We start from the raw sequence: 27,846 nt of genomic DNA on the forward strand, positions 1-27,846 counted from the left end.
GAACTTTTCACCTTCTTCATCAGGATATGTTCCTTGGACCTTAGCAGGGTCATCAGAGTGGTACCTGTTACATTTCCTAGTTTGAGGGAAAAATCATGGAGGGAAAAAAAACTGAATTGGATACTGAAAAGATTTTCCTCCAGTGAGTTTCTAAGTAACTTCTGTTCAAAGTACATACAGAAAGCAAATTGCTTGGTTTGCAATTGAACACAGTTTAATTATGGGGATAACCTGTGTTTTGTTTCAGTGAAAATGAACTCATCCATGTGAAATTCTTATGTGTATTTTCTTTAATTAAGAACTACTTACTGCATATGGAATAAAAACCAATAGGGGGTGAAACTAGATGATCATTGTGGTGCTTTTCAACTCAGGCCATTCTATGATTCTATGACAAATTTTCAAGTCTGAGCCAGTCCTTTATTTTTTTAATTTTTTTTATGTTTACCTCCAGAAGTCAGTGAAGGATGCCCAAGAAATTTGCTCACCCTGCAGTAAGTTACTTTGTGAAAATTTGCTAGAAAGCATATGGCTTTCAAGAGGAAAGTTTTTAAGACATACGACACAATGTGCCACCAACACAGGGAATCATTTATTTCAGTTTTCCACTGGACTGAGCTCCAAGCAAGCACTCTGGCTTCCCACTTCATGTCCCTTCCTGCTATTTTGATAACCTTCCAGGTTCCCAAGCCTGTGATTTGACTTTGATATATGTTAAATTTTTGCCTGGGAAAAGCAGTCACATAATAGATTTCTTCCCAAAACAAATAAAGCAAATTTCTTCCGCTCTTTACTGAACTCTGTATTAGCATTTCCCACACAACTCTCAGCTTAATCAGAAATCTAAAACTTAGCATCATCATATTCCAGCAAACAATTAGCCATCTGGTTTATGGAACTCCTAATTTCAGGATCTTAACATTCTTGAATGAATGATTTGTGCTTAAAAGCAGGATTGATATGCAGTGAGACCTACTCATCAACGACAAAGTCAGCCTAACTGCAGTAGTCTGTACACCAAAGTCTGGAAATCCGGCCTCATGATAGAGAAAAACCATGCTTAGAATTTCCCCTTGCATCCACTATGACCTTTAACTGAAGCGTTGAAGGAGAAGAGGAAGAAAAACAGTAAAATGAGCAGTAATATGTGCTGCCAAATTTCACATCACTGTCAGCTTTTACAGTATAGCAATATAATTATGCGGTCTAAATTTCATACCGTTACATAATTACTCTTCTCACTCATCAGTAGGCTTCAGATTTTTGGAAAATATTATACAGTATATGCTACTTTTCATGGTAAATTCTTTGACAAAATATCACTGCCACAGCTCGTTTCATTTATGGTGGTATGATTAAAACACTAGAAGTTTTGACGTGTCACTTAATTTCCACAAATATTGTAATGTTTTACTCTAACATTATACACTATTTTAAACAAACATTTGAATCTAGGATTTAATTTTTTTAAAAGTTATTAAGTGGATACCAGAAGATATTTCCTCACTGTGCAGCCCAGCAGCTGGAAACAAAAAAAATGCCGCCTTTCAACCAAAAGCCATGTAGGAGGGGCAAGGAAATGGACACACAGAATCACATAAACACTGTGGAAGAGTTTTTCAGTGCAGTCTGAATTTTGCATCCAACATCCTATTGGAAAAAACAACCAAACACATTGAACACATCTGGCACTCTGCTGTTAGGCAGATGGACTAACAGGTTTGGTTGGAGCTTGTCAGATAACCTTTGCTAAGAACACTTGTGGTATTAGACAGTGTCATCACAAGGAAGCCTGCAGCTGGGAAAGTAAGGAGGCAGAGCAGAACAAAAACCTGCAAAGCAAAGGTGTGGAATTGAAAATTTGCACCCATTGACACTCATCAATGCTTGCTGAACATTTATGGAGATCAAACAGTGGATATCAGCACAGTGAAAGCGTGGGCAACATTTTCCTACAATGATGCCATCAGAGCAGCTGTGAAATAGTGGGTCAGCTCCAATACTGCAGATTTTTACAAGCATGCGGGCTTTTGTTCATTGCTGGTGAAGTGCAAATAGCTAACAGTGGTGAGTAAGTTGGAAAAGAGTATTTTGTAGCCATGAATTTGCTCTATCAAATAGCGTTTTTGTGCTCTTTGTAGCCACTATATTTTCCATGAAAATAAATGGGAGGCATTACTTTTGGAGCGACCGATGTACAGTCCCAGCCACATCACATTATTTGCAAATGCACCACATACACAAAACTGAGTAGATAAATGACAATAAATTACAATAAACACAAACGAGAAACAAGCAGATGTTAATCACACGAGATGTACATGTGAATATATGTAACAAATCAAAAGTGCATTTCAAAAGCAGAGTGTGGTCCTGTGTTGAACACCTCTCATACATGTTGACACAAGAGAGGGTGAACAAGAATTTTTAAACTTTCACCTCTTTCTGGAATGGAAAACTCCTTCAGGCAAACTGCAAATCTATCAAAACATATCAGGAATTTAGTGATGCAAGAAAATTACTGTATTAATACGTGGTTTTTAGAGAGAAAAACAAAACCCGCCACACCTCTTGTACTGATGAATAATATTAGAACAACCACAGTGGGCATGGTCCAGCAGCTAGCTCAGCTTACCCACATTCAAAGAGTAACAACAGCTCTTACAGAACTCCTAACACGCTCCATCCCTGATAACGCTGTCACTTCATAGCACAAAAGACCAAAAGGCAAAAGATCTACAGCATGCCGAAGGAAGAGAGCTAAAAACCAAGGCTATTAGTCTTGTGGTGTGCTTGCACGGTGCTTGTCAACGTGAGAAGGTACAAGTATTTATTTGAAAGATGTGCAGCTACACAAGGTGCAAGTTAGAAAAATAGAAGGAAAAAAGAAAAGGATGTGGAACTAACGAAGCTTCTGGTTGTATATTTAACTGAGAACAAGGAAGTAAGCATACCAACCAGGCACTCACTAAGTAATTTGTAACGAATAAGGCCACCCATAAGGCTGTCCAACACCAGGTGGAGAAGGGCTGAGCTGAGCTAGGCACTGTCCTCATCCCTTTGCTTCCTGAGACAGAGGGAGTCAGAGCTTGATTCCTGGAGCCAAACGCCTGCAAGTGAGCAGCGCACCCATTGTGCTCCTCAACAGCAAAAAGCAGCCAACACCTCCTGGAAGTGGCTGAGCAGGACCTGCAAAGGGCAGCAACATTTCTCACCCTCTTCACAGAAACAAGAAAAACAAGAGCTGTCTGTGAGGAGCAGCCACTTCACAGAATCACAGAATCACAGAATGGCCAGGGTTGGAAGGGACCTCAAGGATCACGAATCTCCAACCCCCCTGCCACATGCAGGGCCACCAACCTCCACATTTAATGCTAGACCAGGCTGCCCAGGGCCCCATCCAGTCTGGCCTTGAACACTTCTAGGGACGAGGCACCCACAACCTCCCTGGGCAGCCTGTTCCAGTACCTCACCACTCTCTCTGTAAAGAACTTCCCCCTGACATCCCACCTAAATCTCCCCTCCCTCAACTTAAAACCATTTCCCCTCATCTTGCTGTTGTCTACCCTTTCAAGGAGTTGATTCCCCTTCTATTTGTAGGCTCCCTTTAGGTACTGAAATGCTGCAATGAGGTCACCCCGCAGCCTTCTTTTCTCCAGGCTGAACAAGCCCAGCTCCCTCAGCCTGTCTTCATAGGGGAGGTGCTCCAGTCCCCTGACCATCTTAGTGGCCCTCCTCTGGACCCTCTCCAACAGCTCCCTGTCTTTTTTGTACTGGGGGCTTCATTAAGATGCAGCTCAGCAAGGCAGGTGCCAGGATCTATTGCAGCCACACAGCCACAGCATCGTGCTTGGAGCTCAAAGATGACATTGCAAATGCACAATATTGAGCTTTGGGAGTGAAGATTTTGGGATTTCCATGAAGCACCCAACACTTCCCCAAAGAGGAACTCTGATGTTGTCTGATGGCAGGCTAAAGGCTACAGGCCATGGTTAATTCATCCCTCTGTATCATACACATTTATACACACATGAACTTCTATACTATGTACGCATATACTTCCTATGCACCTTTTGTGTTATCTGCCAACCCCAAATAAAACTGCCCATGAGTTTTGGCCAATCTGCAGAACAGTCCTTATGTGCCTGAGAGTGAAAAAAGAGTATGAATTTAACAGAAATGGGCAAAAAACATTCTCAACCTCACTGAAAGCTAAGGGATGGCCTGAAAACACAGAAAGACTAGTACTATCAAGTGAATTCACAGCCAAATTTATAAGCAAACTTTGCTAAGGATACCTGCAATACCCAACAGCTTCGTCACAAAATCCCACCTAGAAGTAGAAAGTTGCTCTGCTTATGAAAATCTAGCAAGCACATATTGAAGCAACTTAAGTTCCCAGTTCACCCTACATCCGAGCTCATACTACGCAATCACAAATAATTGTTCTCCCTCCTCATCCACTGCCCCAAGCCCCCATGTCACTCACTGCACAGGACAAGCCCTGCTCACTGAGAGCTCACTTTGTACTGACACATGGGCCGTACATCTTGCAAACTCATCACGCTGCCCTGAAGTCTCCTTCCTTTGCATTTCCATAACACTGCTTCAGTATATCACAAGATATCAAAGCATTCTAATAGATAAGTTTTATTTAATATATATTTCTATAAATAAATGCATTTCAAGCTATACCTGTTATTACAAGTGCTTCATCACAGCTCAAACTGACTACAAGTAAGAACCTATGCTAAGATTCAGAAATACAGACAACTACATAGTATACGTCCAACAACAGAATCAACTACAAGAAGCTACAGTGCATACTGAGTTTTGTGAAGCGTCACTCCAAATTACCAGCAGCCTTCTGAGATATGCTGAGAATATTTTTCATTTTAAGTTACTCAGTTCAATGACTAGCCTAAAATCCAAGAGAAAGAGCAGGAACTTTAACACAGGAATGCTCGTTTTAATTTTCATTTTCCTTTATTCAAATAAAATAGTAAGCAGAGGAGTAAGATCTGCTGCTTCTACTTTCTTAAAGGACAGTAAACTGGATGTATTCATTTAAATAATCATGGAAATAATCATTATGAAGATTTGTAATGAAATTTCTGTACATATAACAAAATGTTCCCATAGGAATGCATACCTGAAATTCACGTGATATAGAATCATAGAATGGTTTGGGGTGGAAGGGAACTTTAAGATCATCTAGTTAAAACCCCCTTGCTATAAGCAGGCACACCTCCCTCCTGACCAGGTTGCTCACAGCCCCATTCAGCTTGGCCTTGAATGCATTCAGGGAAGGGGCATCCACAGCCCCTCTGGGCAACCTGTTCCAGGTCTCATCATCCTCACAATAAAGAATTTCTTCCTGATTTCTTCCCATAGTCTAAATCTACCTTCTTTCAGTTTAAAACCATTTCTCCTCATACTGTAGCTACATGCCCTCATAAAAAGTCCCTCCCCAGCTTTCCTGTAGGCTCCCTTCAGCTACTGGGAAGGCCACTGTAAAGGTCCCCTCAGAAACTTCTCTCCTCTGGGCTGAAGAGCCCCAGCTCTCCCAGCTGTCCTTGTTAGTGAGCTGTTCCACCCCTCTGATCATCTTCACGGCCCTCCTCTGGACCTGCTCCAACAGTTCAACATCCTTCTTGTGATAGGGGCCTCAGAACTGGACGCAGTCCTCCAGGTGGGGTCTCACAAAAGCAGAGGTGCAGAATCACCTCCCTTGACCTGCTGGTCATACTTATCTTGATGCAGCGCAGGATATAGTTGGCCTTCTGGGCTGCAAGAGCACTCTGCCAGCTCATGTCATCTTTCATCAATCGACACTCCCAAAGGAGTGCGAGGGACAGGACCTCGCACCCAGCCTCGTTGAACTTCATGAGGTTGGCATGGGGGCACCTCTCAGGCCTGTCCAGGTTCCTCTGGATGGCATCTCTTCCCTCTAGGGTGTCAAATCCATCACTCAGCTTGGCATTGTCTGCAAACTTGCTTAGGGTCACTTGATCCCATTGTCTGTGTTGCCTACAAAGATGTTAAATAACACAGTCCCAACACTGATCCCTGAGGAACACCACTCATCACCAGTCTCCACTTGGACATTGAGCCGTTGACCACAACTCTCTGAGTGCAACCATCCAGTCAGTTTCTTATCCAGTGAGTGGTCTGTCCATAGAATCCATTCTCTCCAATTCAATGACCAGGATGCCATGCAGGACAGTGTCAACTGCTTTGCTCTTCCGTTATCTACTGATGCTGTAACTCCATCATAAAAGGCCACCAAGTTTGGCAGGCATGACTTTGCCCTTGTGAAGCTGTGTTGGTTACCACCAATCATCCTGTCTTTATTTTCCATGCACCTAAGGTAGGGCCTTCAGGAGGATGTGCTCCACGATCTTGCCAAGCACAGAGGTGAATATGTACCTATATACTTATATATATGTGAAATTATTTACAACATTTTTATGCTTTCAATTTAGCAGTGACATATTGGCTACAAGTATGGAAGTTGGGAGTAAAAATATTTTAAAAGTAACAGTTTATTCATAGCAGTGAAGTACAAAAATTAAGTATTAACATATCCAACTGCTTAAATAAGTTTTGTACAATCCTGTTCACAAAACAGCGGTGTTAACTAATGAATGAACCTCCTTAGAAAAAAATGTTTCAGAGTAAATTAGATTATTATTTATTTGCAAATATATTTACAGATTCTTACTGTATTTACAGATAAGTTACTGTTAAATCTGGTTATTAGAAAACAACTAGATTTCAAGTACTTTGCACTGTAGTATTATTGTTTAACTGCTTTCACACGTTTTCAAAAGACTCATGCAAGACAGCACTGCTGTGCTTAACCCCCAAGTTCAAAGAAGAAGCTCAGACGGGCTTAAGTCAGGAGTATGGGTTAATCCACACTGCCCTTCTTGAGATGCTCTCAATATCAGGCTGGATGTGGCTCTGGGCAGCCTGGTCTGGTGGTTGGCAACCCTGCACATAGCAGGAGGGTTGAAACTAGATGATCACTGTGTTCCTTTTCAGCCCAGGCCATTTTATGATTCTATGATATTTAAGGTCACTTTAATGAAGACCTATGTGTGCAAAAACAGTTATAACTAATGTAAGCCCTTGCTGAACACACCAAGGAAATTTGCAAATTTGCTGTTAAGCGTTCTCACCAAGATCTCTAAGTCAAGTGTCTATTGAGCTGTACCTCTCAAGAAGTTTAATTACCTAGAAACACTAATTAAAGTCTAATTGAAAAGCCACAACACTTCTGTTGCAGAGGCAGAAAACGATGCAATTCTGCATCCCAGGAGGGCACTCCCTAAGCAGTACTTCCCCTCCCCTTGCTTGCAGGCTTTTGCAATAGCAGCATGCTCCACAACTCAGCAACAGACATCAAGGCATCTGTTCGGAGAAGACTGTCATTCAGGACCCACAAAACATTTACACGAACAGGACTACATTTAGCTTTAATTGCAAATGTTAGAACGCCTAACTTAACCACTTTCAATGCTATTCTTTCAAATCTGGTTGTGAAGCAATGCATTCCTACAGCCTTCACACACAAACTATGTGCCTTATCAGGACACATCAGCACCTACATGGCTCACTGGGTGACTTGCAGCTCCATGACCCATGGCACAGGACTGTGGCACAGCAGCACCCAGCACCCTGCAGCAAGGGGCTCTGTGCTGGCAGCAGGGGAACGAGCTCCACCATTCCTGTATACTTTCAGGATCTTCTGAGCTCAGTTCTACCTGGCAGGCTGGGAACACATCACGAGATTTGCAGGAAGAATGGAAATATAGTGCAGTGTGAAACATAAAAAGATAAAAATCACCTTGGCCTACTGCTGACTAATAAAGAGCCACACCAAAATCTGTTTAGAATAAACCTCTTGGTCTCCACATCTTTCTTCTTTCCAAACTGAAGGAGAAAATACAGGAAAAACATGTATTTCCAATTGTCTGTAAGACATTCAGAGAGCCCACACCAACCAGCCTGACACCTGAGGCAAAGAAGAACCACATCCAGGCTTGTTTGCATGCTAAAGGTGTGCTGGCTTGCTCGGTAGGACACAGTGATCTCCCCACTTTCAGAAAGTTGCCAGTCTTCTTTAAAAGACAAGCTCAGAACAAGTCACAAACAATCAGTAAAAAAAAACCAAAGTCACCTGCAGAGTTATGAAAGGAGCAGCAAACAGGACGGAACTTGCTGCCCTGCTGATCTGCAGCGAGGCCTGGGGAGGGTGCCAAGTTACTTAATCCAAACACACAAACAAGTTAATGATGACCTTAGGGAGCAACACTGGATTTACACATCGGAGGAAACACCAAGTAGAGAACTGTTAAGAAACCACCTGTATGTCAGAACCCTACGCCAGCATTTCAAAAGCTGTTTAGTTCAGTCCTTGGACTCCCCAAGATTCTGAGCTTCCCCACGACAGCACTGCTGCTTCCATTCATAGAAAGATGGGAGTTTGCAATAGGAATTCAAATAACAAGCAGCACCCAAATCACCAATGCTTTTGGAATCCCCTATCTTGCACCTTCTGAGGACCAAAATGACATCCTGTGCTCAGCAAGTTCACATGGTATAAACAAGTATTTAACTTTTGGGTTTTTTTTTTTGTTTTTGTTTTTGTTTTGTTGTTGTTGTTGTTGTTTTTAATATCAAATCATAATGGAAAGACCAAAATGGTGACTTAGACAGAGTTTCTATCCACCCAATAGAGAGTTCTGTCCTCTGGACTTGTTGCACTTTTCATTTCAGCTGTTATACAAGTGGAATTGTTACACAATTTGAGAAAATGCTGAGGAAATACAAAAGAAGTTCACACGACAGAATTTCCATATCTGAATATCAGAAAGCAGAAACCTGAATTTTCTGAGGAACAGAGACTCTGGGATTTATAATTCACATGAAAACATTCAGTTCCCTGTCAGCTGCTAATATAAGTAAAAAAAAAGACAAAAAACTGTCTGAGAAGATGGAAATTACTTTCTGAAAATGTTTTCAAACTTAAATGACAAAAGAAAAAAGCATTACTCCCAGTTTCATAAGACATCAGCTTCCCATCTGAAGATGGGATCAGCATACCTTCTCAGATGTAAGATAAAGAACTGTATGAAGCCATGACAAATAACTCCCCAAATAATTGTGTAATGTCTTGTAGCTTTCCTGGGCACTCCATTTAAAATCACTCTCTAAAATCACAGCTACAGCTAAAGACTAGCCTCTTGCCACTCTGTATTAGTTATCAGAAAATATGTGACATGAACAGAACCACATGAACAGAACCATAAGCCTTCTTGCCGCTTCCTTCATTCACATTCATAAGCTTCATTACATTTTTTTTTTTATCTTTTCTTGCAGATACAGAAGAATGAAGCAGCATTGAACCCCAAATTAAGGCTGAGCTGCTACAAATTGAGCTGCTCCTCACAAAGCCACCCCTCCTGCAGAATCAGAAGCTCAAAATCCAGCTGCAGAAAGAAAAAGATTCCTGCAGCTCATGGAGGAAAGACTAAGAAAAAGCAGTTGCATTTTCTGTCAACATGCTTTTCTTGTAGGACAATCTCAAATACCTTCAAAAACAAACAAAACAATTTACGTTCAAACAATACCCTTTTAAAGAAACCCTGATATTAAATTATTTAGGAGAGGTCTCTACTTACCCTTCTTCCTTCCTGTTTTTACACCAAACATTCAAAACACTGTCGTCATAGATACATCCCAGTACTTCGGGGACTACCTTTGCTTAGTATCCTCAAAAGCAGCTGTCCCAACCTTCTGTGTTTCACAGAATTCTAGTAACTACGTAACAAGCTTTAAATTAAAATTCTAGGGATTCTATTATTTTGCCTAGGGACTTTAGAAACAGGCTATGGATTTTTCCATTTCTTTTCTCTCTCTATAGAAGCATGAGGGTTTCCCAGCACTTCCTCAAGGGAATAGGAGTCAGGGCCCAGCCCTTGGCCCTGCAACAACTGGGTCACAACATTCAACACCCATCACTACATGTGACTTGCACCGGGTATGGAACAGGGACGCATGCTCTACTTCTGATTACAGGATGCTACATCTCCTTTCTCTTTCCTTGTTGGGATAAAGAAAGAGCCCACAGCCTCACCACCCTACTTTAGGTTTCTTGTCTGAGATTCTTTTTAGAACAAAAACAAAACAAATGAACAAACAAAAACTATTTATTGTCGCAGAAACAGCAAAAGGAGACCTTTAATTTATGGTACAGTACAAAAGTGCGTTTTGATAGCAATGTGTAAGTTAGGTGAAAACAATGTAAATCCAAGTACATACGCACATGCACAGAATTCTTCTGTGTTTATCCTAGACAGAAGTGAAACAAACCCATTTATATAGCAGGATGAGAAGTAGCATACTGGCACCATGTTTTCTTAACTGTGTATGAAAGTAATCACTATCAGAAGAAATATAATGGGAATAATGGCATGCATGCTGTCACAATTAATCAACAGCTATGAAATATTATAATATATGATTTTATTGTATGTTTATGTTTAAATATAGACATATAAGTCTGTTTTCCCCAGCATGTGAAAAGCACTGGGTGAAGCACTGGCTGGATGGCCGGGCCCAAAGAGTCGTGGTCAATGGAGTTGAATCTAGTTGGCGGCCGGTCACAAGCAGTGTCCCCCAAGGCTCAGTACTGGGGCCGCTTATGTTTAACATCTTCATTGATGATTTTGATGAGGGGATTGAGTGCACCCTCAGTAAGTTTGCAGACAACACCAAACTGGGAGGGAGTGTTGATCTGCCAGAGGGGAGAAGGGCACTGCAGAGAGACCTGGACAGACTGGATCGATGCGCCAAGGTTAATGGCAAGTTTCAATAGGGCCAAGTGTCAGGTCCTGCATTTTGGTCACAACAACCCCAGGCAACCCTACAGGCTTGGGGAGGTGTGGCTGGAAAGCTGCCTGATGGAAAGGGACCTTGGTGTTCTGATGGACAGTCAGCTGAACATGAGCCAGCAGTGTGCCCTGGTGGCCAAGAAGACCAATGGCATCCTGGCTTGTATCAGGAATGGTGTGGTGAGCAGGACTAGGGAAGTCATCCTGCCCCTGTACTCTGCATCAGTGAGGCCTCACCTTGAGTACTGTGTTCAGTTTTGGGCACCTCAGTACAAAAAGGACGTGGAGGTACTGAAGCAGGTCCAGAGAAGGGCAACGAGGCTAGTGAAGGGCTTGGAAAATCAGCCCTATGAGGAGAGGCTGAGGGAGCTGGGGCTGTTTAGTCTGGGGAAGAGGCGGCTGAGGGGAGACCTTATTGCTCTCTTCCAGTACCTGAAAGGTGCTTACAGTGAGAGGGGGGTAGGTCTCTTCTCACTGGTGACAGGTGACAAGATGAGGGGAAATGGCCTCAAGTTGCAGCAAGGTAAGTTTAGGTTGGACGTTAGGAAAAACTTCTTTAGAGAAAGGGTGGTTAAACAATGGAATAGGCTCCCCGGGGAGGTGGTTGAGTCACCGTCCCTGGATGTGTTTAAGAGCCGTTTGGATGTGGTGCTTGGAGATATTTAGCAGAAGGTTGTTACAGTTAGGGTACTATGGTTAGGCTGTGGTTGGACTTGATGATCCTTGAGGTCCCTTCCAACCTGAGTAATTCTATGATTCTATGTCTATTGAAGATGTCAAATAAAATGTGAAATTGGCACTTACGTGTGAAGACTCGAGAACACAGTGACCAACATGATTTATTATGACAAGCTGTCTTTCCAGGATACATTTCATTCATGTTATAATGAGATTGTTATCTTTAAGCACTAGGTTTTGACCAACATAATACCTTTTTAACTAACTCAAAATCATAGGGTTACCAAGTGATCCTGTTTGTAAGACATTTATGCAGACATGAAAATGTTTGTCCCTTTTCGGAAATAAATATTAATAAATGCACGCATTAAACCACAGCTCTGTCACATAAAAGTCCTTCAAATTCAGCACTGCCTTAAGCAAGTCATTACAAGTTACTATTACAATCACTTCTTAATTGAGCTAGAAATAAATGCAACATTGATGAAGGCACTAAGAAACATTTAAGGCAGTAAATATCTAATGGAAAAAGAGGAAAAAACAAGAGAGAAATTCAGAGCAAGCATTAAAATAAAAAATGCCTTATGCAATTACTTAATAGGAAGTTGAATACATCTATTCTCTGCATCTTAGCAAATTGAGTTTGCCTTCTTTTCTCTGAATTCTATTAATATCCAGACATCATGGTGCACAAAAAGTCTGCAGATGCACTTGTATTTTGTTTTGAACTGGAATGTCTTATTGCAGACATATTTATTTTTTCATCTGTCCTACACGTTCACCCATGTTAAATTTGTTAAACAGGAGCTAATGTATATTAAAAGAATTGGTTAATTACTTTTCTTAGACAACAAACTAGGTTTAGGTTCATGTTTGATTTCTTGAACCTTATATATTCATAATTTCAAGTAAGATTGTATCTTTCTTACTTTCTCCACACCTGATCAACTAAGTTGACTATTTGAAGGGAGCAGTATAATTTATGTCTGGGAGTTGCATTATTAAGGCAGTTGTGATCTATATAAGAAAACAGAATCTTAATAGCTCAGCATCTGACACTACATAATTTCACAGCCTGTGACTTCAGATCCCTTGACTATGAAAGATTTGCATTGGACACAAAAGACATTGTGCATTTGTTCAACAGTTTCAGAATTTTACCTGCGATTAAGCTCAAAATCCAGGCTAACAAGCTATGCTTTGTCCACCTATGAAAAGCTAGAAGAGTTAAGCAGAACTACCAAATTAAGGTACATACCCTAAAAATAACAGTGCAACATGACTTGCAATTCACGAGAGCGGCGTGCTTGGAAAGTAAGCACTCAGCTCTCCGGGATGCTCTGAGGACTGCCATACAAAACAGATGCTTTGAAAAGATGCAGAGATCATCCCTCAGCACCACACTGCAGAACAGAAGATGACCTGCTAAGTAACAGTCAAGCTGCGTTGCCTACATCAAGATCTTTCCATGCAAAGCTTTCAGAAGAAGCATCAGAAGATCCATTTCTCTTTATCTCAGGGCAGTATGAAAGCAGGTTGAAGACATTCCTATCAGGGTTTGAAGGCAGTCATTGTGGACAACACGGCCCCCTGAGGACCTGTCCAACCTCAGCCATTCTGTGATGAAGGGCTCACTGGAGGTGGACCACTGCATTTCAGCAGATGCTATGAGTTGGCAACAGGCAGGATGAGAGCACATGACAAAGGGAGGCCTGGTACCCTGCATGTAACTCACTAGGAAAGAGGATTCCTGCTGAAGAAAAAGAGAGTGATGAATGACATGGTCAGAGCAACAGCCTGGTAAAATCTCTGAAGCCGAATTATGTTGCACAGGTAAGCATGAGTAACTGTTACAAGAATTGATAAATGCTGCAATAATGAACAAAAGAGATAATACAGTCCAAAATATTTCCGTGTTCAAACATGTAGGAGTGAGCACATTTATAGCTATTATTGCAGGATTTGAAATGATTATGATTTAAATATAGCCTTGACATGAGCTGAATTTGGGAGCATTTTCCTGTTTATGAGCTCAAGTGAGAGACAGAATAATGGCATCATTCATAGCAAATTAAGAAAGGACAGAGGAGGAATTTTAGAAATCATGATGAAATTATGGCTTGAATTATATTATTCAAGAAGGCAAGTTACATGCTTTATTAACAATTGCAAGTTAAGATTTTCTGATAATTTATTTCTTCACTAACAGTAATTAATACTAATAAAGTATTTCCCATTGCAATTTGACTTTTTTTTTTTTTTTTTAAGAAAAGCTGATGACATGTTCAAACATTGCAGATGATGAAAATTCTACTCTGTTTTTTCTTTAATTAAGACAATCACATTTTTAGCTAGTTTTAGTCAGAAGAATTAACTGGAACCAAGATGGCAATATAGCAAAACCAACTGAATAGATTTCACAGTCTGCATCTCAACTGTATATAAAAATGTGCAAGTGATGATTAAGGACGACAATGTGCAAATCATTCACACTTTAAACAGGTCTTTTTAATACACTAAATCAAGTAAGAACAATATTATCAACACCCTTTTCTAGCTTGTCATTAAACTCAGCAACGTGGCTCAGCATTGACAGGTTTTTTTTTTTTACTTCCTCCCCACAAATCAAAACAGGATCCATTACTTTATTTTTCCTGAAACCCAACAGATGGACAAATCCAATACATTTATTTGGTTTGTCCCCAGTGCATGAACAACTGAAAAAATAGGAAGAGGAATCCCTTCCATTACAGTAGTCTTAAAACAGTATCTGTTGATCATGATCCATTTCAATTTTCAAGAAAAACTTCTTGCTGTGTTACTTTCAATTAATGATTTATTGGGGAGAATGCCTCTGTAGCTTCTAAGTTAGGACTGACATTTGAAATGGACACAAGCAGGCACAAGCAAATCAAGCTGAGGCAAGCCTAGTTTTCCAGGGAGACAGGACAGGCATTTATATTATGACAAAAAATTGAGGATAGGTTCCCTCTACCCCACTAAATACCATGAAAGCAATGCATATTGACATGAACTTCTAAAAGCTACATTTGCTATGTTATTCCATTAAAATCACTAGCCCTCCTAGTTTTTTTCTAGTAGTTTCAAATGATTTTTGGTTATTAAGAGATGAAGGCATTGGAAACGCACTCAGCTCTCCATCATTACATCAGTTCTGCCCATACAGCTTCCTTTGCAATTTATTTATGTGAACATCTGTCTTGTTAATGACAAGACAGACACTGCTCAACTCCTTCATGATCCCTTTAGATCTCTCAGCCCTAAACAATCAGCTAACACTCCTTCCCCAACCATGGAGCTGCACACTGTCCATGTCCATGTCCTCTTCCCAGTCATTTCCTTGCCTACATAATAAAAAGGAGTACCATCACCTACTGCACTCCACACTCCTTTCTTGCTGTTCAAAAAAGAACAGTACTTTGATTGTTACTCTCCTTTATCTAACACTCTCCAGAGAAATTCAGTTATAGATTTCAAGTATTTGGTCAGATTTTCTCTAGTCTTAAAGAGAATCCATTCATTTGAAAGAGCATTAAAAAAAAAAGAAAGCAGCTAGACAGAAAAGCAGTTACGTATCTGTAACATTACCCTACAGTACTCATAGTAGTAATATTTACTGAACTGAAAGGTTCATCATTTAAGTAGTTTCCAGGACTGAATTCAATATGCATTGGTCAAAGCAGCAACAAGACTTTGTTTTAAAGTCCTGCTGTAAGATGTCAGAACAAATGATTGTTGGCCATGTAATGTAAGGCTTCACCTAATGTTCATACTTACTGTTGTTACTCTTCAACTGTCAAACTGTAGAGAAATACCAACAAGCCGCACAAATCTGCAAATGCTCATTTAAATGCAAAGGAGCACCAGTCGATGCACTGAGGAATTACAAGCTTTCAAAAGCACACTCATCTACCCCGGAACAGTGATGTTCCAGTGTGGTTTGGGTTGTTACTTAGAAGTATTTGGATAAATCAAAGCTCAGCTCCTAGAGATTTTCAATACAAAGGCGTGTGCTAACATTATAATGCTGCTTTCTGACTTCTAAATAGCACCGAAGCAGGACACCTCCACTTGAAATATTTAATTAGGCAGGAAATCTAAATCTTGTATCCAATTTTCTTTCACCAAAACCTCTTTATCCTCAATGTTACAGTAACTTCATTTATTCTTAACATTAACAGGTGCTGTTTGAATCCACTGCCAAAGAGAGGATAGGACACAAGCATAATATTACATTTGGAAACATGAGTGACATTTGGCAGAAGCTAATGTGTGGAGGTATCTAAGACACTGCACATGTGCTCCTTGCAACGAACTGTGCCAAGTATGAAAACTACACCACTCTAAGGTAAGATGTCTTACAGGTCAGATGTATGGACTGCACTTGCTCCGTGCTGTAGACAACACAGGGTACAAAAACCAAACCCACAGTGGCCCTGCACAAGCACACATTCTTCTTCCACCTCACAGCCAGACTCAGAAGGGTGCAAGCCTACCAGTGTTCAGAATCTTCTTCTTTATTGCCACTTTGCTTACTTTGTGTGTTGCCCTTAAAAGAAGAAAGGAGTACACCCTGTTGCAGCATACTATAAATGTAGACCCTGAGAATCGGGTGAATTCAGTATAAGCCACTTCCTTTCAGAGCTGCAGAATCTTTTGGAACATATCAAACCCATGCATCCAGTTTCTGAATTCTGTCTCCATGTTATCACCTGAACCATCTGAACCGTTCTGGGCACAAAATACCAATCACACACACTCTGTCTGCCACAGAAAGCCAAGGCACATCTTTTCTACTATCACAACGTGTGACAGTGTCACAGCACACAGGTCATTCATAGCACAAAGTCATTCACTGATGAAGACAACTACTGTCTCACACACAAATCCAGAAGATCTAGCAGGCTGCAGCTAAGAAGAAATACAGAACATTATCTTTCCAATATTGAGTAACATCTTTCACAATTTTTTTCCCACTATCAAGGTAAGTAACTCATTAAAAGTCCAAGTTAGTTCAATTTCATTCTCTGACAACTTTGCCCAGAAGGAAGTACAACTTCTGAGTTGTCATCATGTAAGGAGCAGTCAATAAGGAGACACGTGTGGAGATACACCTGGTATGTCTGTTTTTAGGAGTCAATACTTTGGAAATCTAAAAGCCAGCAAAGCCCCTTTTTAAAATCTTCCATTTTCAGCAATCTTGCCTTCTATTTTTGAAGAGAAAGGGTATTTTTCACACAAGTGTTATGACATCACTTAGGAACTAAAGATAACTGCGTTTCTTCAGCTTGGAAAGTAGTTTCACAGTTGAGTCTTCCACGACTGCCTGCACATACAGGTAACAAAAGCCCATTCCTAAGACACAAGTGCAGAAAGTCATATAGAATTTAGTTTCTAGTTAACAAGAATGTTTCATGAATGCCTAAGGCATACCCTAGCTTCCTACTAACCAGGTTCACTGCACCAGCACTCCGCATTATGGATTTCAAATTCTAGCCCCCCAAAAATCACAGTCTCATCAGCATATGGCCCTTTACATGCCTGCCTCCACACTTCTGTAGCCAGGAGCCGCAAACTTTATGAGCTACAGTGTTGAACATTAGCAGGCTTAAGTTTTTTCTTAAACCTGGGAGATAAACAGTGTGAAGTGTTTGGTTTACTTTTTCCAACACATTGGTGCTGCTTGGGATTCTAAATGGAAGGAAAGGAAAGTAGGTCAGGTTTTCTTACTGAAGCTTTTACAAACTTTTTAATTTTGTAGTTAGATTCTACAAAATGCATCTGCCTTTCACATCTTTCATTACTATCTTCAGAATACAAATCTCTGAAGTGCAGTTCAGTGTATCAAAAGCCTCAAAAGTAGCAATTATCTATAAATATTAGTCAGGAAAATATAATGCCAGTTTTTGGTTCCTATGTAATAGACCTGATTCACCTTTGGCCACAGATTTCTGCAGTAACTCATTAGAAATGCACAAAGAATACATCTGCACAAATCAGCCACAGAATACTGATCTGAACATTTAACAGCCTAAGGGGGGGAAAAAGCCCAACAAGAACATGGACCCACACACTGGAGGCAATCAAACATCTGCCTGCCTTGAACACTTAACATTGGATTGTCTGCATTCTTGAATTACAGTATGTACACTAAGAGCCCTAGTGATTAGACAACATCCACAGGGTTTAAAACATGGGATTTTCTATTTTCGTGTTTCTATTAGTACACTGCAGTAATAAGGAAGCTACTATTTGCTCCTTTTATCAGCAATAGTGCAAAGTGTAAGGCACACCCTCCTGAAGCAACTGGAAAAACCTGCTGTGTGAGAGCAGAGAAGTCTCAGAGCAGTCAAACCTTGGTGTTGCTCCACATTTCAATGGGGACTTGGCCTGAGCCTGGCTAAAATAGCTGAGCAGAAAAGTAAGAGCTCTGCATAAACACACCAAGAGAACTATAAAAGAATTGGAAAGAAAAAGAAATCCCCATTTAAAATAAAAGGACAATCCTGGCGCAAGAACCGGTTATTACCAGAACTGATCATGAATAAATTTAGGCTGAGTATTACAAGGAGGTTCCTCATGGTTAGCACAATATAGCTTTGGAACAGGCTTCTAATTAAAGTCGTGGGTGAAAAGGCCCAGCTGCTTTTAAGACAGAGCTCCATATGTCTACAACTGTACGATGAAGCCTACAAGAGCATGAAAATAAACTTGATGAATAGGGAGGTCCTTCCCTAGCCTACATTCCTAAGAGAATAATAACTGTCAAGCAAATAACATCATTCTGATACAGCTTTAAGATATAACCATCTGTCAGGCAACACCAAGCAATAATTAGACCAGAAAATGCAAAAACATATGAATACCACAGCAGGACAAACTTTGCCAACAACAAACTTCAGAGTATCTTTTCACAAAATGTCTTAGACTCACATCCACACTTCCTGCCATTTCATACCAGAAACTTGCTCCTTTGGCAAACAAGAGGTGCACAAAGCACACCTCAATGCACTGCTCACTCCCAGGTTTCACAGCGCTCCTAGGGTTGGCCTCCATGCTGCTAAGCACTCATAGCATCCTGCACTCACACAGCAGATCACCTTACCAAAAGTGCATTACCTCTAATGCACAACAGTCCCTTGATTTGCTGCAGCCAATTGCTATGTTCAGCTCAAGCAGGATGAGACAAAACTGGTTGCCAACTGCTTTGCTATTGCAAGGTTACAACAGACACAATGCACACATCATTAGCCAGAAAGCTGCTGCAACCACGGTGCTCCAAGACCACCACAGTAAGATGAAAGCTTTTCTCAAGGAGACCATATTCAATCAAACTAAGCACAGCAGTTTTAAAGCAGGTGGTCTTATGGGCACACCAGCCTTTCAACCTGTTTGACATCTAAAGAGGTACTTAATGAAGTATGCTAGCTGGTCTAACAAAGAATATTGAATCCACTTGCAAGCCTTTCAGGCAAGGAGACAGTTTCATCCTATTGGGTACATGCTCAGCAGACAGGACTTTATATCTTTGTTTTGCTATTGCAATGTACCTGAAATTGAAATGACAAACTGTATTGACTCCACCTGCTTACTCACAAAGCTGCTGACCACATCGTGTATCCCTTCCTCAGTGCCCATACTGAAATGGGACCACCGAGGGAACTGCAAGAAAGGGCAGTGTGAATGCTCAGCAGGAATCGTACACATAAAGCAAGCCAAACAACTTCTAACTTTTGCTCATGAAACACAATTTTAAAGACACTCAAGGAAATTGCCTGGGAGCAGCCAAAAGACCAAATGATGGGAAATATTTTTTCTATACAATACTTAGGTTAAATTGTAGTAGCCAAAACCTAATTATTTAGGTAAGTACTTAAGACACCTTGAGAACAGGATCTTCAAAGCTTTGACAGCAGTCTGTCAATGGCTGTACTGCTACACCAAAATAAAGGTTGCTTTACAGCTAGTTTTATCTTCTTCCCTTAATATCCCCTCTCAGACACTTCTGAAGAAGGAAGGACAGCTCTGACGTTCCTGTCAGGAGACATACATCATGTAGTTTTCCCTTAATTAACACTCAATTTCACTTCAATGTTTGAACTTAAAAACAATTTCCTCTTTGCAGTCCATTTCCTGTATCAGTAAGCCCTTGCAAAACTGTTGTGTCTTAACACAGAAACGTTTAGCAGAACGAGAATAAAACCTGTCTGAGCAGAGAAGTTTACATAAGTTGTCTCTTCTGGGCTTTATTCTCTTGGTGAAGCTCAGAGCAAGGTGGTTGCAAGAGAAAATTTCAGTCCATTCTCAGTTAGTTATATCACATCACAACATTTTCCTCTACCATTTTAGTACATCTGCTTATACCAGAATACCAATGCTTTTTTAGACTTGCCATCAGAATAGCACAAACTTACATTCACTGTAAGCGCCTGCAGATCTGATTTATAGTATATTCCAGACATATGACTGTATAATTCAGACAAGTTTAAAAAAAGTATTCTGAAAGAAGATACTTGCAAGGACTTCCCATTGGCTCTGCTCAGCATAAGAGGACATATTTTTACTTGACCTACACAACTAATCTCAGTAAACTGGACGTTCGTAACAGATGCAAAGCTCAAATGACCACCTTCAAATCCTTAATGCAGCTCCACCCTCAGCCTCTGGTCATTTTTCTTTTGAAAGTAACAGACCTGTGCTTCTTGGCCTACATAACAGTCTCCCCTTAATCCAGGAGCTGATCTCTCTAGTATCAGCAAGTGAGATTCCTGGCCTTGACTTCAGCTGCATTGCTTCCTATCACAGACAGAAAGGCATACCCTGGGATAAAACACAAATTTCAGAACTAAGTTCAGAGATTGCTTTGATTATTTTGCTGAAGGATTAGGTAACAAATTCCATATAAATGGTACTTTTGTAGTTCTGGCATTTAAAAATTGACATTCAGTCTGACCCAGAAGTCTGGTCTAAAACGTAGGATAAAATCAACTCGAGACAGCTTTCATTCTGAGTATTGCAAAACTGCAAGCACACAGACTGACTGAAACACAGTTCACCCTTGCACAAACTTGAACTGGAATAGAGTTAGAAAGAATGTTTTGTAACACAAAAGGTCTTTACCCCAAAATATGTATTAAGAATAGAAACACTGTAAGCATTTTAAAGCAAATAAAAAGTTGTCCATAAAAAAAGCACTAAAAAACATTCAAGTAGTAAGAACTACACCTACCTCAAAGAGCACTAACTTAAACCTCTTCTGTTTCTTCCAGGCTTCACCCACGTTAAATTGACAGAATTTGCCATCAGACATGCCTGCTAGTATCCTATACGGACTCCTGGCCAGGCTCCAGCAGCCTGTATATTCTGTATAATTCTGTATAATTCTGCTGTGCCACTGCAATGACAGCAAACCTGTGTCCAAAGCAGCAAAGGGTTTTTTTAGTGTGTTATCTGGGAACAATACTTTTTGATATATCAGCTTTGAAATGTGAATAGACTCATTCCTGTATGCAAATTCTGGACCTCAGTTGCAGCTGTTTATGCCAAGTATCCGTCTGACAGTCACACAAATTTGCTGTTTTAATAGCAAGTTTATTTTCCCCTTCTTGGTTTATATTTAATACCAAGTTCACAGACTTACACAGGTCATTCTGGCAGCTGGTACAATCACATGCCAAGTCATAAGCTAGACTCCCATGACAAAATGTGACTTAACGGAGGTTCACTAATTTAACAAGCAATGGCAAAAGAAGTCTCTCTCCCAGAATACAGCCTGGTTGAGCTACTTGCAGGTATGGTCTCAGCACCAAGTCAGGACTGTTCTAAGGAGAAGCCCAAGTGAGTCTGATCATACTGCTCACTCTTCAGTACTGACTAACAAAGAAGAGGAAATACAGAACAATATGCCTCACGACAAGACAGCCTACAGTCTGGGAACCACCAACCTAGACAGTCATATCACAACTTCAACTCATAACCCAAACTCAAATGCTTGGGCTGAAATCAGTTTCATACTTGGAGACCAGAGTAGCTGATCCCTTGACTCCTCAGGAAAGAGGCTTTTATGTGAAGTCTTTATTATCTTCCTTTTAGTTACAAGATTCCTGTAGGACCTACCGTAGAGTAATTGTTTTCCCTTATGCTTTACTTCTTCCAAGGGTACTGTACTACTACTCTGTTCCCTCTCAAGAGGAACTCACAACATTTTTTTCCTGAAATATGCAGATTTCATCAAAGGAAAGGTGAACACCTGACATTCTCCTTTCTTTGCCCCACCATTCTTCCTTTTTTTCCTTGACCTAGGAAAGGTTTCAGTATCAAAGGAGGCAGGGAAGGCTCAGCAGTAAGAGAGGACTGCTGTAACAATTACCTGAAATTCAAGGTCAAAAGGGACAGACACACACACACACACAAACACGCTCACTACAGCAAGGGCTATCTTGGACTTGAATAGATACACTATAAAATAACTTCTATGCATAGCAAATGTGCATGCAAGAGGAAGATTATACATAAAAGCTTTCAAATTTCATGGAAAAAACCTAATTACAAATAAAAGGAAGTGTGTAGCTTCCATGTATTTGAAACTTCTAGTTTTTAACCACATAAGTTTCTCTGCAATGCTTGAAACACTGAATTTTGGATTAGCTTCTCTGTTACAGCCTATACCCAACAAAGAAAAGTAAGATGGATTAAAAAAAGCAATACAACATCATGGTAAGAAGCAATCACACATGAGGCTTTCACTCTGGCCATGACACATTCCCACTTCTCCTCTGGGAAAGCAAAGCTGCCAATTGTTCTAAATACTTATCTCCCCAATTAAGCATTCAAATAGGGACATAACATCTCATGTTGCTCAAGATGAGATTTGTAGAACAGGACAAACTATTTTTATTTATTTTTTTAAATCAGAGCTGGTGAGGCCCTGGCACTGCTGCCTAGAGAAGTTGTGGATGCCCCATCCCTGGAGGCATTCAAGGCCAGGCTGGATGTGGCTCTGGGCAGCCTGGTCTGGTGGCTGGCAATCCTGCACATAGCAGGGGGGTTGAAACTAGATGATCATTGTGGTCCTTTTCAACTCAGACCATTCTATGATTCTATGAAAAGAGATGAAAAGGAAGAGAACAATTTCCATTAGCCAGAAGAAGATGCAAGGCAGCAAGAGCGGTGAGACTTTAAGATTTGTTAAGGCAGAATCAAAACCAGCTCTCTGAGAACAAGGGTTAACATATGCTTTAAAATCACATAACATGTAAGAGCATATGGGTCGTAAGGCCAATGCTAATTGTGCACATAAGGAAAGTAGTAGCCCTTTGCTTATTGTCCTCTCAATCCCCCCCTAAAGAGAAGAGATTTGCATTTCACCAACCAGTGAATCAAAAGCAGCTGGCAGCAAGAAAGGGGACAGAGACACGTGGCCTCAGAGAGGACACCTGCCTTGCAGCCTGGGCAGGGGCACAGGAGGCATGCCAAACCCTCAGTACAGACTGCTGCTGCTCTGACCACGTCCTGCACAGACACTGAGCACACTCACTGTCATCCCAACGTAGAGGAACTGCACAGATTGCAGCCAAACAAATACTAGACTATAATTACCAAAATGCAAGATGAGATTTGATTTTCTGGACAACTGAGGGAAACTTCACTTTCTATTTAGATCTTCACCGTGCAGGACAAATGTGGTCATTGAGATTTCTTGTGTAGCTACTCCAACATACCGGAAACTTAGTGAGCAGCCACAGAAGATCCAGATTCTTAACCAAACACTTCCCCGTTTCTAGAGTACAGCATTAAACTTGCTGTTTTTATACTGATGTAAGACCATCTTAATGGGCACACAATGTTCTCCTTACAGGAATCTGAAGATCCTCCATTCACAAAAGGAAGAGGCTTTCTCTCCCAAAGAAGCACCAGCATCCCAGCTGAGCAGCCAGCACAGACACGCAGTGTGCCTGCTGCCACCACATGTCACTCCAAGGATGTTTAACTGCAATGGCAGTGGGCTTATTTTAACAAGCTGCAGTGTTTTGACAAGTAATGCACGTGTTTATTGAACTGATACATACATTTTAAATATTAATGCTATATCCAAGCCAGATGACAACATTAGAAAAGACAAAATAAGTGATTAATTAAGATGGGGCATTTAATTCTCTGAAGTAAGTCAGCAGCAACAATTGAGATCAGTGACCAGAATCCCTCTCGTTTCCTTTCAAGTTTAATTGCCATCATCCACTGGAAGCCAAAACCACTAGCCAGAACTCATTACTACTGTGATAAAGCTCTAAGTCCGAGGAGTAAAGTGTAAAATCCAACATTAATGAAGCAGCATTTATTCAGCTGCCATCATCCATTACACATGGCCACCTACACAACAAAGTTACAGAATTAAACATCGTGTTACAGATGTTGTCCGCCCTGTTCATTGCGAAGGAAAATAGTATTAAATGAAACAGTATCTCAGTATCTTCCTACAGTAACAAAAAGTCTTTTACTGCCAACCTTTGCCTTTATTTGATAACCTCCAGTAAAGAGGCAGTGGGCTGAGACCACCAATGCTACTGTCATTGGTTATTATGTTTCCTGTGTATTTTTCCAGTTAGTTAACTGTTACTATATCCCTCTGCACCTGAAATACATGAACTCTCCCTCCCCAGTCATACCAGCTGCAGGTTCTTCCTATTTGAAAAGTTCCTGCATGGATTTTAACACGGTTCTGTTCTCATTCCCACTTTTTTTGCTGTTGAAATGAAGGTATTTAACACTCTGCATTTATCATTATAAACAAGTTCAGTGAAAAGCCTTAATGAGAATGAAGCCAAATAATCTTTCTTAAGTAATAAATACATGTGTCAGGAAATCAGGAATAACTCATATTGAATACAATACAAATTTTAGAAAACAATTTTCATAGCTTCATTGAAAAAAAAAAAAAAAAAAAAGCTGATTACGGCATTGGTGTAATGCAGTTTCCTACTTTTCTCTTCATTATCAACTACCCCATTGCCACCTGTTCTCTCCAGTATTTGTCTTGCCACTTCCTCCCGTCATGGTGAAGAAGCTTCCAGATGTAGCTGCCAAGGAAGCCACGATCCTCCAGTTCTGAAATCAGCCATTCCCAGCCACCACTGCCCCTCTGCTCTGGGCAGCAGCACACACAGCACCGATCAGACGCGGTTCTCTTTCAGCAGACACGAACAGAAGGAACTTCCAACAGCGCCCACCTTCCATGCTTGCCTGTTGTAGCCACAGCTCCACACAAAGGCCACCACAAATCTTTCCTACACTGCTTCCCAAAACTGCTTTTCCTGAAGACTGACTGTTCAGCTGCTGCACACTACTCTTAGTCTCATTGTTGAGCAACAAGGTATCCTAGCACCGGAGAGCCTTTCCTTAGAAGCATCCCACCGCTCCCAGCTTGCAGAGGCAGACGAGCACCCAGCACACCACTCCACGCTTCCCTCCAAGCATGCTATTCACAGTTTTATACCCTGTGGTTGGTTTGTCATTTTGATATCTGCCCTAAGACGGTCATGGCAGCTGAAGGTGGTCCAGATTCCAGTTCATATGGTATTTCAAACACGTAACAAACTTCAAACCAGAGGTGTGCACAGTGCCCGTGCTGGGTTGTAGCCCTGTGTCTTTCCAATACAAGGAAATTCTAACATCAAATTATAATGTTCTTTAATAGATTGAGATATTTGGAAAAGAAACGTGAGAGCACTGTAATGCAAACTGGGCATTCCTTTCCCCGTTAGAAAGCAATCCCTAGAACTGAAACTAACTTGCCAAAACTGCAGGTTACATACACACATACTGGAGGCGATTGGGAGTTGCTGGTTCAGACAGCCTGGGATGCAAGACAGCAAGTGACTCAATTCAGAGTCCACATGTCTGCAGATGGCGAGAACAGCAGGGAAGGCAGGGCAGGGAGCCCAGCAGAGCTGCTGACAAAGAGCCGCTGTTCATGCATGTCTCAGGCTGCTAGGACAGTAAGGATGGAGTGGGAGCACACAGGGAGCAGAGAAAAGTTTCAATGCAACCTACAGAGCCATACTGCACACTCTTGCTAGCCTTGATCCTCAACACACCTGAAAAAGAGGGTAAGCTGCTCGCTCAGAAGCTGGCTGTGGACACTTCTCCAGCACTGCTGGTCTCCAGACAATACAGCTTCAGCGTTCCCCCTCCATACACACATCCCACTTGCCATTAGAACACAGAAGTGAGCTGTTTGCAGCTTCCCCAGTGACCCAGATCACAATGAGATAATTAACCACTCGTGAACAGCTACTTCATTGAAAACCTCTATTACTGTATCTGAAAACCTTCATTGCTGAACCTATTAAGCCTCTGAAGAGAAATTTAATACTGTTTCTTGAGATCAGTTTTCTTCTGCAACTCTTTCCAGACTGTGATGAAAAAGCAAGGCTTTCTATCATCTGAATTTGCAACTTCTTTTTCTTACAAAAAAAAAAAACAAACAACAAAAAAAACCCTCTCCATTCGCCAGTTCAAGCTTCTCATCTAGCCACATGCAATACGTGAAATCTAAATATCCCACTCTTACCTATAATTAGCAATGTCAATTACACTTCTTCAGAAAGCATCCATGGCATACTGACTATGAAACAGCACCCTACATTTCATATATGAGACTACACTTCTGCTTTTGGAACAGATTCATTCGCTAAAGCCAAGTTCAGTCCACCAAACAACACATTATGAGTGCAATAAAGATGTTCTGTGCTCCTTATATAAATGGATGTAGACATTTCCAAGTTTTGAGGCATAATTAGTAGCTCTAAAGCATTTTACCTTATTCTTAAGTATGTTATATAATTTATCGTGTAACTGTTCTTGTGGCCAATCTTTCTTCACTGCTGGCTGTATTGGTAACACACTTCCCTATGTTTTCAAAACATAATCCATCATATATAATGAAAGAACATATGAAAATGTAATCATTCCTGACTCCAAAAGAAAAAAAAATACGCTGTCTTTATAAGACAATAAAGCAGCATACAATTTGAATTAAGCATACTTACACCACATTTCATTATGCTGACATCTGACAGCTTTATTTATTAATACTAAATAGAATATAACTCTACTCTTGGTTTCTCATCTCAGTCTACACACTGCTAAGGAGCAGAGAAAAGAAATGACAACCTAATCCACCATCAGAAAACCATGGGCAAAAGAGTAATCATATGGTAATCCTACCTGTACAACTGTCTTAATTTCAACGAAGATGCAAGGTATGCATTTTCTAGATTGGGGAGCTGAGAACGTATGGAACCTGAAGGAAAAAGGAAAGGTTAATAGTATTATGATATTAGTGTTGGAAACATGAAGTGTCTTCGTGTTTTTATTCTAGAATTATAGAATCACCAAGATTGGAAAAGACCTCCAAGATCATCCAGTCCAACCACCTACTTACTACCAACATTTCCCACTAAACCACATCCCTCAGTACAACAACAAAATATTTCTTGAACGCCTCCAGGGACAGTAACTCCACCACCTCCCTGGGCAACCTGTTCTAATGCCTGACCACTCTTTCAGAGAATAAGCTTTTCCTAACATCCAACCTGAATCTCCTCTGGTGCAGCTTGAGGCCATTTTCTCTTGTTCTATTGCTGTCACACAGGAGAAAAGGACAACCTTGACCTCACCACAGCCTCCTTTCAGGAAGTTGTAGAAAGCAATAAGGTCTCCCCTGAGCCTCTTCTCCAGACTGAACAATCCCAGCTCCTTCAGCCACTCCACATAAGCCTCGTGCTCCAGACCCCTCACATCTTCATTGCCCTTCTCTGGACACACTCCAGGGCCTTGATGTGTTTCTTGTGCTGAGGGGCCCAAAACTGAACACAGCACTCAAGGTGCAGCCTCATCAGGGCTGAGTACAGAGAGAAGATCACCTCCCTGCTCCTGCTGACTACACTATTTCTGTTATAAGCCAGGACATCACTGGCCTTCTTGGACACCTGGGCACACTGCAAGCTCACGTTCAGCTGAGTGCAGACAACACCTCCAGGTCCAATTCTTCTACACAGACTTCCAGCCACTCTGTCCCAAACCTGTAGCATTGCCTGGGGTTGTTGTGTCTCTAAATGTTACGAGAATAAGTTCCTAACAATCCTTTCTCTGTGAAACCTTGCAAAAAAATAAGAAAAGTCGGAAGAGACCTTTATTTAGGACATGGTGGTAGGATGATATGCAAATTTGTTCTGCCTCCAAGCCT

The 27,846-nt window shown here is 41.0% G+C and overlaps 1 protein-coding gene across 11 annotated transcripts in view; it reads right to left on the minus strand.

Annotated features, from left to right (window-relative positions):
• Positions 1-27,846, minus strand: part of MPP7 (MAGUK p55 scaffold protein 7) — a 142,791-nt gene that overhangs the window by 109,612 nt on the left and 5,333 nt on the right. For 6 of the 11 annotated variants that reach the window (XM_031616079.2, XM_090143006.1, XM_090143007.1 and 3 more), the window contains exon 2: positions 26,826-26,901. The exons of 2 other annotated variants lie outside the window; for them this stretch is intronic. The gene's annotated coding sequence lies outside the window, so the exon portion shown is untranslated. Of the gene's footprint in view, positions 1-24,612; positions 24,967-26,825; positions 26,902-27,846 lie in introns of those variants that run through there. 3 more of the 11 variants (XM_090143018.1, XM_090143015.1, XM_090143009.1) reach the window with 3 other exon arrangements.

This window comes from Phasianus colchicus, chromosome 6 (assembly GCF_987193195.1).
Source record: "Phasianus colchicus chromosome 6, bPhaCol1.hap1.1, whole genome shotgun sequence".
In the NCBI taxonomy this organism is placed as follows: Eukaryota; Metazoa; Chordata; class Aves; order Galliformes; family Phasianidae; genus Phasianus; species Phasianus colchicus.